Source organism: Vicia villosa, unplaced genomic scaffold (genome assembly GCF_029867415.1).
Source record: "Vicia villosa cultivar HV-30 ecotype Madison, WI unplaced genomic scaffold, Vvil1.0 ctg.001045F_1_1, whole genome shotgun sequence".
NCBI classification, from domain to species: Eukaryota; Viridiplantae; Streptophyta; class Magnoliopsida; order Fabales; family Fabaceae; genus Vicia; species Vicia villosa.
The window spans coordinates 387,981-401,708 of NW_026705455.1; positions in this window are offsets into that span (position 1 = coordinate 387,981).

Sequence of the window (13,728 nt, forward strand, 5' to 3'; positions counted from 1 at the left end):
TTTGAAGATGATGATGACCGTTGTTGATAGAAGAATTGAACTGCGATTGAAGATCGTTGCAAAACCTTGAGAGTGAGAGCGATTCTTCTGGTTTGTGATTCTTTATCGATGAGTTTCTTTTCCAATTTTCTCCTTTTTTCTGTTCTGTGAATTCTTCTTCTCCTCTGATTTTCTGATTCTTTTCTGTTGATGATGATGAGGAAGGCGTGAGGATGAAGATGATGGTGGTTATGGTGAGAGTGAATGGTGAAGTGTGTGTGTGTGAAGAGTGAAAGTGGTGGAGAGTGTTATGGTATGAACGTGGGGTGAATGGAGAAATGAGAAGAATGAAGATGGAGGAAAGTGGAGATGATGAATGGAAGTGAAGATGGAGATGAATGAATGAATCCTCCCCCGAAGCATAGAGCAATGTTCCTGTTATATAGGTGGTGAAAGAGGATGAATTCAGTTAGAGCTTAAGAAAGGTTGGAGATTCAATGGTGAGATGTGAGGTTGGTTAGACTTGAAGGGTCGAGATTGCAGAGATTCTAAGATTAGTTATATTCTGATTTTTCAGTTACAAATTCAGGTAGGCTTGGTAGTTTTAATGTTGTTAGGGACTGTTAGGTTGTTAGGAATTAGTTACAGATTGGTTAGGTAGTTACAATTCTGTTATGAATTCTGTTGAGTCGGGTAAATGTTAGTTATAGGATGCTGGTAGTTGAAAGTTAGAGGGAGAAGTGGTTATAAGGAGTCAGTTAACAGAAAATTCTGTTATGTGAGTTTTTCTGTCATGTGTGATATGGACTTTTATCTTTCTTTTTCTTTGATGCAGGACTTTTGAACAAATTGTATGGAAGCTTGGGCGGTTGTTGCTGGGCTATCTGTTTGTGGGATGTGCGCACATCTTTGCAAGGGGAAAGGAAACAATCTTTAAAGGAAACTCATTTGTGGAATCATTTCTGCTTAGGTGTGTTTTAAGGGCTGATTCTTAACTGTTGTGTATGATGGATTGTTTGAATGCTGCAGGGAGGAGTAGCTTATTTCTGACCTGTCGAAACCGAACTGATCGTGCGGACTTGAGCAGCTTTATGTTAGGGACCAAATAGTACTAATTTTCATATATTGTTTTTGGTCCCTTTAACCACTTTTTACTCAATAATCACACTTTTATTCATTCAATTTAATAACTTTGCAATTTTGTTCATTTTAGTTCATTTGAATTGTTATTTCACATGTTTGTTAGTTTTGTAGCGTTTTTAAGGTTTGAAGATCATGGAAGCAAAGAGGAATTACTTGAAGACTTGGAATAGCAAAAGAAGTGTTGATGAGGCCAGTTTGCCCCGCAAACATCCTTTACGCCGCCAACTGCTAGATGCTGAACAAGTCCAGTTTTGAATTTCACTGTTTGCTCCGCAAACATTGTTTGCCCCGCAAACACTGCGCTGCAGAATTTTATCTTTTACTTTGTTGCCACTTGTCATGAGAATAGGGTTTATCTTTTGAAGATTAAAAGTTAGTACGAATTAGGGGTTATTTAGGGAGATAAAAAAGGGAATTTAGAGGATTCTATTCTATTGTAAACCACACATTGAGACTAGGGTTTTGAGGGAGAAAAAGAACAACTTTGTGAGAGATTGATGTTCTTAGCTTCTTCTTCATTCTTCTTGCTGTCAACTATGGTGATGAGTAGCTAAATCCCACTTTGACAAGATTGGAGGTAGTAGCTATCCTTGTTAACTATGTATTTCCTCTAACACTTTTGTATGAACTTCATTAGTATTGAAATGGATGAATGTTGTTGTTCTATATTTCATATTTAGATTTGATTTATGATTGAGAAATATATTTCAAGTCTTGTTCTACAACATTTTATCAAGTAGTGGATAAATGCTAGAGATAGATTTATTTGCCACTTTTCTAATTGTATCAATCAATCAAGCTTAATGTATTGATAGTTAGAGTGAGAGATCATCTAAAGATTAATATATTAACTTTCACAACCTTGTTTAGACATAAACATTGTTGAGAGGATACTAGAATATTGCATTGCTATTGAAGTATACTTTAGTTGTTAAAGTTACATAGGAGATAGGGATAGTGAAACCAAAACCAATCTTGTCAACCTTTTATCTTTGAACAAATCTTATTTTATTACTTGTTTTACCTTTTGAATAGAAAAATAGAAACTCAACTCAAACCAACTTTGTTACAACTTAAACTTAAAGCGATAGTAACTATAGAACGGCGGTAATATCACCCAATCTCTGTGGATACGATTTAAAAATATTTGCCTTGTGTTATACCCCAAAATTTGCCCACATCTTTTTTCAAGAAAACTCCAATCTGAAAATTAAGAGTTTCATATAATCATGGATTTTTATTTCAAATATCCTAGCATATGAAGTACTTAAATTTCAGAAACTTTTCTTATACAGTAGCTTGGCTTACAGAGGAATTTATTCTTACGCAAACGCCAAATACTGTTCATTACATCACAAATACTATTTATTTATTTACAGATAAATAGTACTAACACAATCATGCAGAGTTAACTCTTTTTGCAGGCGCAGAAGCAGGAAACTCACACTATACTGGTAACAATTGTTTTTGGTTTCCCACTAACTTTTGTACTATATTCCATTATTTTCAAAATCTTTTCAAATCTCTTTTTCAAAAATCAAATCTTAACTTGTGTGTTTTCTGCCAGTCAAATATTTCTATTTCTGTGCAGTAAACAATTTTCAGGTTATTATCGGTAATTTTGCCCGCATACCGTAAATATCAGTTATTTATTATGTTTCTGTTTCTAACAAGTCATGTAAATAAATTTGGGTTAATGAACTTTTTCGTCCCTTTAAATATTTCAAATTTCGTTTTTAGTCCCTCCAAAATTTCCCTTCAAGAAATCGTCCCTTCAAAATTTTTCTACTGAACTATTGGTCCCTAACGTCAAATTCCGTAGCTAATCGGTGGCTAAAGTCGTAGCTAATCTCTAGCAAATTTGACGTTAGGGACCAATAGTTTAGACAAAAAATTTTGAAGGGACGATTTCTTAAAGGAAAATTTTAGAGGGACTAAAAACGAAATCTGCAATATTTAGAGGGACCAAAAAGTTCATTAACCCAATAAATTTTCATGCTTCACACCAAACAAAAACAAAAATAACAACAAAAAAAAAAGAAAATTAACTTTGACGGTTGATTTTTCACTTTAACTGCTGCTTCAGTACACGAACAGTCGGTTGACAGACAAACTGCAGACAGTACAATTCACAGTGATTTGTATCATCAATCAAATCAATCTTTCACAATTCAAATTTCCAAGATTTTTGTGTTAGAAGTCTTCTGAATATCACGCGATTAGCAGAAACTCAGCACTGCACAAAAATCAGGTACGCTTAACTGTCTCCTACACAAACAGTCCCTAATCAGGGTTTTTTCTTGTTTTTACAGGAGCAACAAGTTTTTGAGAGCTCAAATGGATTTCATACACATCCATACATCTCAAAGTACCATCATACAAATTTTCAAACTTCAATTCACTCAGACGCACCGTCAGCAGCTCAAACAGTCAACAGACGACCCGTTTGACCAAAAAAGTCAACTGACAGTCAAAAATGAAATTTTTTGTCAAAGTCCATATTTTGTCAAAGGATTCAACATTTGATCATTGGATGATCACAATTCATCAAGGAAAGATCAAAAATCAACAAAACCCTAAGATTCAAAATTAGGGTTTTTGCCTGAAAAGTCAACTCAACTTTGACTGATCATAACTCTCTCATCCTTCATCCAAAAAATGCCAACCAAAGCTCATTGGGAAGGAAATTCAATTATATTTCAAATGCCATTGATCCCATGGTCATTGGATTCACCATTTGAAAAATATGGCCAAAGACATTGCAGGTCATTTTCAAAGTCAACAAAAAGACACTTTTTTCAAAAGGACACACAAGGAGAACCAAAAATCATTTTGATATGAGACCAAAGACATTGGTTAGAGGACTCTTTGAGGTTTCCAAAAAGTGCAAGATCTCCTTCATATGACAAAAATTGAAGGATTTACACCTTGTTGAAGTTGGCTAAATTTTGGGAAAATGCATGAAATCAACATTGCTCAAAAATGTTTTTTTTCCAAATGAGTCCAAGTTTTTATGGTCCAAACATCTTTGCCATGTTACTATGGGCCTCCCACGACCAAGACAAAGCCCACATCTTTATTGGCCATTTTTTGCATAATTTTATCTTACTTTAAGATTAAAATTAAAAGGAAAATGCATGGATAATTAGTAGCTTGATCTCTAAGCATGACTCACCTCCAAAGTCTTCAATTTTCTGCAGAAGATTGGTGTCCAAGGCAAGAGCATTGAATGGAGTCAAAGTTGGTCAAAAATTCAAGGTTTTTTAATATTAAAGAACCAAACTTTCAACAAAGGCAACAAAGCTTCTTAGCTTGAGTTCCAAGCAACTTTGGGCTATAAATGAGCTATCATACTTCAGCAACAAGGAGGGCAAAAAAAAGAGCCAAAGGGACACACAAAATATAGCAAGAGTATAGCCAAGAAATATCAAAAATTCTCTCAAATTTCCATAACTTTGTAAAATTTCAAATTCAATTCTCCAATCAATATTAATACATACCAAGCTTTCTAATCATCTTATCAAACATCATAGAGTAAGATTGAACTCTAAATATAGGCCCATGAGAGTCGTATAGTGCATACAAGTGTTCTTCATGTATATATGCATTAACTTTCGTTTTCATATTTGCAATTAATTTCCATACAAACTAACCATCCTAACATGTTTATGGGGACATATATGGGTGATCTGGGCCTTGACATAATAGTTCCCACGTGAGAATCACTCAACACCATTAATGGATGTTCATGCATGCTTAAACTTTAATACCTTCGAATCTATAGCTACAAGCATCAAACAAAGAAACTAATACCACCAATGAACTCAGGGCCTCATGTTTAGTGGATCTGGGTTGCTTTCATGTGTTGCTAACGTGTATTTTTTGCAGGTTCAGAAGCTATAAAAAACTGCACGATTTATCGTAAAAATAGAGGGGGTTTAAAACCCCCGCTATCTGTTTGAAAAAATGAATGAGACGGAGGTTGAAGACGACCACGCGTCCAAGCGTGGTTCGTCAGTCAAGGCTGACTTTTCCCTCCGCTCACGTGGCTCTTCATCATTGGAAGGTCAACCAGTCTCCCATCCACGCGTGCACATGTGGGCCCCAGTCAGAAAGTTTGAATTCTCCTTGAATTCAGTACATGTTCCCTACCATCATATCATGCACCTACAAATCTGGACTCTTGATCTCATCAATCTTACCATCCAACGCACCATAACACACAGCCACACCATGGACTCTCACTCAATCACTACACCAGATCAGTATCCCTTTTTATTTTTATTTTATTTTCTATTTTATTTTATTTTCTTTGCAAAATTAATTTAAAATAGCTTAAAAATTCAAAAAATTCCACAAAAAATATTTTAAACTTCTAAAATAACATATTATTTTCTGAAATAAAAATATTTTACTTTTCTTCAAAATTTTAATATTTTACATAATTAATTAGTATGTATTTATATATTTGCTTATTAATTATTTTAATTAGTCAAAAAATCATAAAAAAAAAATTGTTCTTTGTGTTAAATATTGTTTATATATCATAAACTAATTTTGTACATATTTAGGATAATTTTCTCTTTAAGTTTTAATTATTTGTGTAATTATTTGCATAATTATGTTTTGATTAACTTAAAATATCCAAAAACAAATTTCAAAAATTCCAAAAAAATTAGTTTTGTTCTAAAATCAATTAACAAACATTTTGTACATATTTTTAAACTTATTTGCTAGGTTTAATCATATTTCCATCTTTTCTTTATTTTAAATTAATTAATAATGCATTAATTATATTTAAAATAAATCACAAAAATACAAAAATATGCCTTTTATTTCTTGCAATTTAAAATTCCTAGATAAATGTATAGGATGTCAAATTCATGTAAATAGGCTAGTTTACATTTCCCGCACAATCGATGTAATAGCGTAGATTTACTTTCTGCACTTTACATTTCCGCATTTTAATTTCCAGCACCCATATAAACTGCGTGTATGTCAAAGATAAAACTGAACCGTCAGATCACTAACTTCAAAGATAAATATCTGAATTCAATCACAATCACATTTGCACCTCCTAGGGTAACCCCTTTTCACTCTTTTCAAAATCAAAGTTACATTTCTACTGTTTCGAGTACAAAATCGAACCTTTTGTTTATATCCGACGAATGGATAGATTTTTAAAGGGAACAAGGATAAAGACCTCCTAACTCAGGGTAGACCTCCTAGTTTGCTTGCTCAAAATCAAAACAAACAAAATTCTCATACACTGTTGTTTTTTTTTAAAACGAATTTTCCAAAAGACAATATTTTGTATACACCCAAACACGGATCATTACAAAATTAACGATCTTTTCAAAACATCTTTCGAAAGATAAACAAGCATTTGTATATATCCGCACAAGGATCATTACAAATTCTATTTGCAAAGGTATTTCAAAAACACAGGTAAAGCATTCCGAATCAATTGAAAAGTAAAGCAAATGAGCTAAGCAAACTAAAGAGCCCATGGATAACCATGGATACAAAGGGTGCTAACACCTTCCCTTTGTATAACCTACCCCCTTACCCAGAATCTCTCAAAGGTCTTTTTTCTGTTTCTTTTATAAACCTTTCCTTCATTGGATAAAATAAAAGGTCGGTGGCGACTCTGTAAACTTTTTCAAAAGTGACGCGAAAGCGTCCGATCGACAAAAAAGAGTCAGTTCACGTATCCCACCCACGGAGGGGTATGGCCCGAAAGGACGGTCCACAGAACTGGCGACTCTGCTGGGGAATACAAATTCAAAATGTTTTCAAAAGGGGTTACCTTTAGAGTATAGATCATTTCGATGTTTTCAATTGTTTGATCTGATTGCTTTACTTTTCACAGGTTTGCTTGGGTACTTTGCTTGTGTGAAAGATTCTAACCCGAATCTCGAGATACCTTAAGTATATGACAATAGACCAAGGAAACTGTACGGCATGTACCGATACGGTTGATCTGGTAGTCATCGTTAGTGTGATACTTTGGTTTATACTGATGTCCCTTGAAAGCGATCAAGGAGTATATTAGGCTTCCGAAGTGTCATTAACACTAATTTGTCTTAGAACCTTTTAGTTGAACTTGACTTGTGGCCTATTAAGTGGCTAGCTTTGAAATTGATCGAAGCTAGTTATCCTCGAGGAATATTCTTGATCGGCCGTCCGAGCGCCGTATTGAGATGTTGTCTCCAAGGATCATAGAACCCGAATACTATTCTAGGACAGGTTTTCGACCAACTCAACTTCAGAGGGGAGGGTATCACCTATCAACCTCATGCAAGCCTTTAAACCTAAGGCTATTGTTTGATTTGTTTTTGTGTGCCACATGTTTGCATCATAAACACATCATTTTTCACTACACATTTCAAGGATCAAAGAGTTTACTTTTGTTTTTGCAGGTAATGGCTCCCGCCACCAAAGATTACATCCGAATCAACATCTCAACGGTACCGTCTGAACTCAAAGTCTTGGTAGCAGAATTCCCCAGGAATGCTCAATTCACTGAAAAGCATGGTCACCTACTCCATTTGGTTACCTCAAAGTTTGAAGAAGACATGATACGGGTCCTGTTCCAGTTCTTCGACCCTGAACATCATTGCTTCACATTTCCTGATTACCAGTTGGTACCCACTTTGGAAGAATTCTCTGAATTAATTGGATTACCAATCCGAGATCAATTACCTTTCACTGGTTTAGAAAGAAAACCAAAACCTGAAGTCATTGCTGCTGCTTTACATCTGCAAAAGTCAGAAATCAAATCCAATTGGGAAACAAAGAGTGGAGTTGAGGGTTTGCTTGCCAAATTCTTACTGGAAAAGGCTCGACTACTGCTAGAAAACAAAAGTTATCCAGCTTTTGAAGAAGTTATGGCTCTTTTGATCTATGGGTTGGTTTTGTTCCCTAATTCCGACCAGTTCATAAGTGTACACATCATCAACCTTTTCCTAATTCGCAACCCGGTACCAACATTGCTGGGAGACATCCTACACTCTCTACACACTCGTACCACGAAGAAGCGAGGAACTCTCATGTGCTGTATACCACTGCTGGCTAGGTGGTTTACATGTCATCTTCCCCGATCAGTACTGAGAAATGAACAAAGAGCACAATGGTCTTACAGAATCATGTCTTTATCTCATTCAGATATCCGATGGAACAACTTCTTTCAAAGAGACATTACTATCATTGATCATTGTGGAGAATACCCTAATGTGCCACTCCTTGGCATTAAAGGAGGTATCACTTACAATCCCTCTCTAGCTCTACGCCAATTCGGATATGCAAGAAGCAACGGTCCTCATGACATGATTATCCGTGGCATTGTGTTTGATTACGAGAATGATTCTCACAGACACCGACGAAGATTCATACAGGCTTGGGACAGTGTCTATAGAATAGAAAGCAAAACTCTGGGGCAATGGAATTCTATTCCTATGGAACCCTACCTCAGATGGGTCCGTATTCATGCTCAGAAACTCCTTATGCCATATCCTGCTGTTCTACCTGTGACTATTGAGCCAGAGGTCGAAGGATACGAACCTCAAGTTACTTTACACCCGGATATGCCAACTGACTTGGAAGAGTTGCAAAAATCCTGGGTTCAACTCAAAGAGGAAAGAGACACCTTCAAAGAACACTGTCAGGACTATGAGAGAAGGCTATTCGAGCTCACCAGACAGCTTCAAGAAGAACAAAGAATCAACGCATTCCTGGGGACAAAGAAAAAGCGCCCACGGGAGACCTGAAAGATCATTTATTTTATTTTCTGTCTTGTAAGCCCAAATGAGGCAAAGAAAAAAGAAAAAAGAATAAATTGATTAACTAACGTTTGTTGCTTCTTTAACAAATCTAGACTCTATGATCCTTGAAAACATTGCACACATGCATTCACATGCATTGCATACACATTGCATTTCATACATTGCATTTCATACATTGCATTCATATACATTGCATACACATTGCATACATGGCATCCAGTCATACACATTTCATAACAGGTTCTCATGACGGGTTTCTCATCTCTTCGCTGTTTATTTCAGTCAGAAGAGATGGAATCTGAGGCAAGCATCAAGAATCTCGAAGTACAGAATGCCCAAGTTCAAGTGGCAATTCTGGAACTGGCAAAGGGGCAACAAGAGCTGAAAGCCCTGATACTCAAGAAGAAGAAGAAGCCCAAAGAATCTGCAGGCTTGAGTTACCTGAGAAGGAAGATCAAGATCCCTGTCAAAAAGATCAAAAAGCCACCAATCCCTGAAATAGTCGGTGATGGTGAACAAGAAGATAATCAAAGCAACCAGGGTTCTGCTAAACCCTCTCTCTCTTCAAATGAAGAAGAAGATCATTCTGGAGACGAACAGGATGATGACAAATACCAACAGTTGGAGGATCGTATGAAAGCTATGGAAATACAAAAAATACCTGGCTTAGATTTCAATGATCTGGGACTCGTGTCGGATGTTGTCATCCCTCCAAAATTCAAAGTTCCAACCTTTGCAAAGTATGATGGAGTTTCTTGTCCAAAACTACATTTGAGATCTTATGTGAGGAAGATACAACCTCATACAACAGATAACAAATTGTGGATTCACTTTTTCCAAGAAAGTCTGTCAGGTACACAACTCGAATGGTACTACCAGCTAGAAAATACCAAGGTTCATACTTGGGAAGAATTAGCTGCTGCTTTTTACAAACAGTACCAATACAATGCTGATCTTGCACCAACCCGTACTCAACTAAGGGGCATGTCTATGGGACCAAAAGAAAGTTTCAAAGAGTATGCACAAAAGTGGAGAGATATGGCTGGAAGGGTTCAACCACCCTTATCTGATCGCGAACTAGTCGACATGTTCATGGGCACTTTAACTGGCCCATTCTATAGCCATTTGCTGGGAAGTTCATCATCAGGTTTCACTGACCTAATACTGACCGGAGAACGTGTCGAAAGTGGCATTCGAAATGGAAAAATTCAAGTAGGATCCTCCTCTGGTACTACAAAAAGGCCCATCAGAAATGAGGTCAATACAGCGCAAATTCAGACAAGTCACAAAAGTGATCAGCATCAATCTGTAGGGGCAGTTATGATCTCCGCATCTGCACCTCAAAAAGATCAACAGCCAAAATATACGCATCGACCAGATGCACCAAGAAGAACTTTCACCAAAATCAACATGCCAATCTCTCAGGCATTGCAGCACTTGCTTAAAGCGGATCTGATCACATTAAGGGGTCCTCCGAAGAATGTCAATACTTCTTCTCTGAATTATCGCCCTGATGCAACATGTGCCTATCATTCAAACTGTCCAGGACATGACGCAGATCACTGCTGGGCCCTGAAAAATAAAATCCAAGACATGATAGATGCTGGAGAAATTGAGTTCGATCCTCCAGAAACTCCAAATGTCATCACAGCACCTATGCCAAAGCATGACAAAACTGTTAATGCTATCATAGACACAGTTTACATTTATGATGTGAACGAAGTATCAATTCCACTCCTCGAAGTCAAAAGAAAGTTCATCCAAGCTGGTTACTTTCCAGGTTGTGATCCCGACTGCTTTTATTGCTCACGCCAACCCAATGGTTGTGAAAATCTAAAGATGGGAATTCAAAAACACATGGATCGCCGTATCATTATGTTTGAGAGGCTCCCTTCTATGGACATGTTGGGCAAAGTCTTTGCCAACGGGATAAGAATGGAAGACGTCTCAGTGATCTCCAGCTTACCATTCAAAATCTCTACCAAGGCTCCATTCAAACTTTCTGCTACACTCAAAGTGGCATCAGTAGTCATTGCTAGACCAACTCCATTTCCATACTCCTCAGACAAAGCTGTCCCATGGGGATATGACACTAATGTTTACATTCATGGAGTTAAGCAGGATCCCTCGACTAAAGAGGACGCAACACTAACTACTTCAGCTGTAAGTAACATTGCAGGCACTAGCAAGATCACGAGAAGTGGAAGAATCTTTTCACCAGAAATTTCTCCAAATATTGCTGCTAGTCCAATTCAGGTTCCAATTCCTATTCCAGATATCAACACTCGAGGCAAAGAGCCACTGATCGAACCAGTTCAAAATCCGGTAGAGATCGCTGCTGAGGATCCATCAAAGCAAGAGATGGACGAAATATTGAAAATCATCTGCAAAAGTGATTACAATATTGTCGAACAACTGGGGCATACTGCTTCAAAAATCTCAATGTTATCTCTGCTAAAATATTCAGAAGCTCATGCTAAAGCTCTAATGAAGTTCCTTCAAGCTGCGCATGTGCCTCAAGAAATCCCAATCGACCAATTTGAGAATTGTGTCGCCAGTCTTACAGTGCCCAATGGTCTTGGTTTCTCTGATGTGGATCTAACTCCTGCTGGAAGAAATCACAACAAGGCCCTGCACATCTCTATCGAATGCAACGGCACCACTCTGTCTCATGTGCTAATAGACAATGGTTCCTCTCTAAACGTGTTACCAAAGGTAATACTGGAAAAACTTGACTTCAAAGGAGTTGTGCTACAACCAAGTGATGTGGTTGTAAGAGCCTTCGATGGGTCAACAAGAACGGTGTATGGAGAAGTTAAGCTCCCAATCAGAGTGGGCTCTCAAACTTTCGATGTTATCTTTTCCGTAATAGACGTTCTTCCAACATACTCCTGTTTACTAGGACGCCCTTGGATACATGGGGCAAACGCTGTAACTTCTACCCTGCATCAGAAGTTAAAATACCCAGTAAAAGGAAAGGTTGTCACAGTCTATGGCGAAGAAGAATATATGGTCAGTCACTTGAGCAACGACAAGTATGTTGAGTTGGAGGACGAATTCATCGAAACTCCATGCCAATCATTTGAGGTGGTCTCTCCAGATGTCTCTACCACCAAGCATATTCCTGCTACTCCAACTACAACTATGGCTTCTCTCAAAGATGCCAAAGCCATGATTGAACAGGGTGATTGCACAGTATGGGGACAACTCCCTGATATACCCTACAAGTCCGACAAGCTAGGTCTGGGCTATAATGGTGAAAATCAAAAGAATGATCAAAATCCTCGCTCTGAAGGGTTAATATCACACTTCGCCAGCCAAGAAGTAAACACCATTGATGATGAAGGGACATACTTGAACCACATCATTCAGCCATATCCAGACGAAATTCCACCCATTACCATGGGAATGTGGGATGCTGTGGGAGGACCAAATGACGGTTACAACTACCAGTATATCACACCTCAGAATTCTTACATTGCTCTGGAAGATCTTACTCCAACAGAAGAGGGTAATCAAAATGACGGAAGTATCACAAGTCCCGTCACTCAGCAATATCAAAATCCACCCAAAGAAGTATGGGACACGCTAGGAGAACCCAGCGGCAAATACGACTATATGGTGAAATATTCCGCTCCTCCGAGCTTTTCAACTCCCATCAAAGACATTGTCCCGACTGGATGGGACGAACAGTACGACGACAACTTCGCTCTTGAAGAAGCCAGGAAGATGCCAAACAACGAAGGTTATTTTCTGTCACAGTACACTCCTTATCAGGATGCACAAGTCTCTATTCAAAACATCATTCCTACTGCATGGGACGGCCTTATCGAGCATCTCGCTCAGCCAATAGAGGGACCTCCACCTGGATTCTCATATCCAACAAATCATCCAACTTATCCTGAGGAATTACCTACGCATTTTCCCACTAGCGGAATCAATGCTACGGAAGACGAAAAGAACAACTGCAACTGGAACAGCCGGGTGCTCCCTGCTAACAACGGTGGATTGAACAACTGGAAAGCAGAGGATGTGATCTCCTTTGATCAGGAGTAAATGCCATTTCCTGTTTTCTTTGTGTATATTGTGCAAAGATAAAAGTGGTTCCTGAACAATCGAACCATGAGCTTGAAAGCCGTGTGCCTTAGCACAACGGTCCTTCTATAAAAAGGGTTTGTCATATCATGATTATGTGCATTCAATAAAATCATGGGATGCTTGCATGTTCAAAATTTTGTGATCCTTTTTCTTTCTTTATTCGCTTTCAAATAGCTATGTTTTTCTCTTCATACACACTCACATATCTACCATGCAGATTCACATACACGCTGGATCCAGTCAATAACGACTCTGCTATTGCCCGTCATGACTTTGAAAATCCGATCTACCAAACTGAGGACGAAAGTGAGGAAGATTGTGAAGTGTCAAGAGAAATTGCAAGACTTCTAGAACAAGAAGAAAAAGCCATACAGCCTCATGAGGAGCCGATTGAGGTCATCAACTTGGGCAGTGACGAAGAAAAGAAAGAGGTCAGAATTGGGGCTGACTTAGAAAACAGTGTCAAGCAAAGACTGATTCAATTGTTGCAAGACTACGCCGAGATATTCGCCTGGTCTTATCAAGATATGCCTGGCCTTGACACGGACATTGTAGTTCATCGCCTGCCAATCAAAGAAGGAAGCACTCCGGTCAAACAGAGACTGCGAAGGAGTAAGCCTGATATGTCAAAAAAGATCAAAGACGAGGTTGAAAAACAATTCAATGCCGGATTCCTAAAAGTTGTAAGTTATCCTCCTTGGATAGCTAACATCGTGCCTGTACC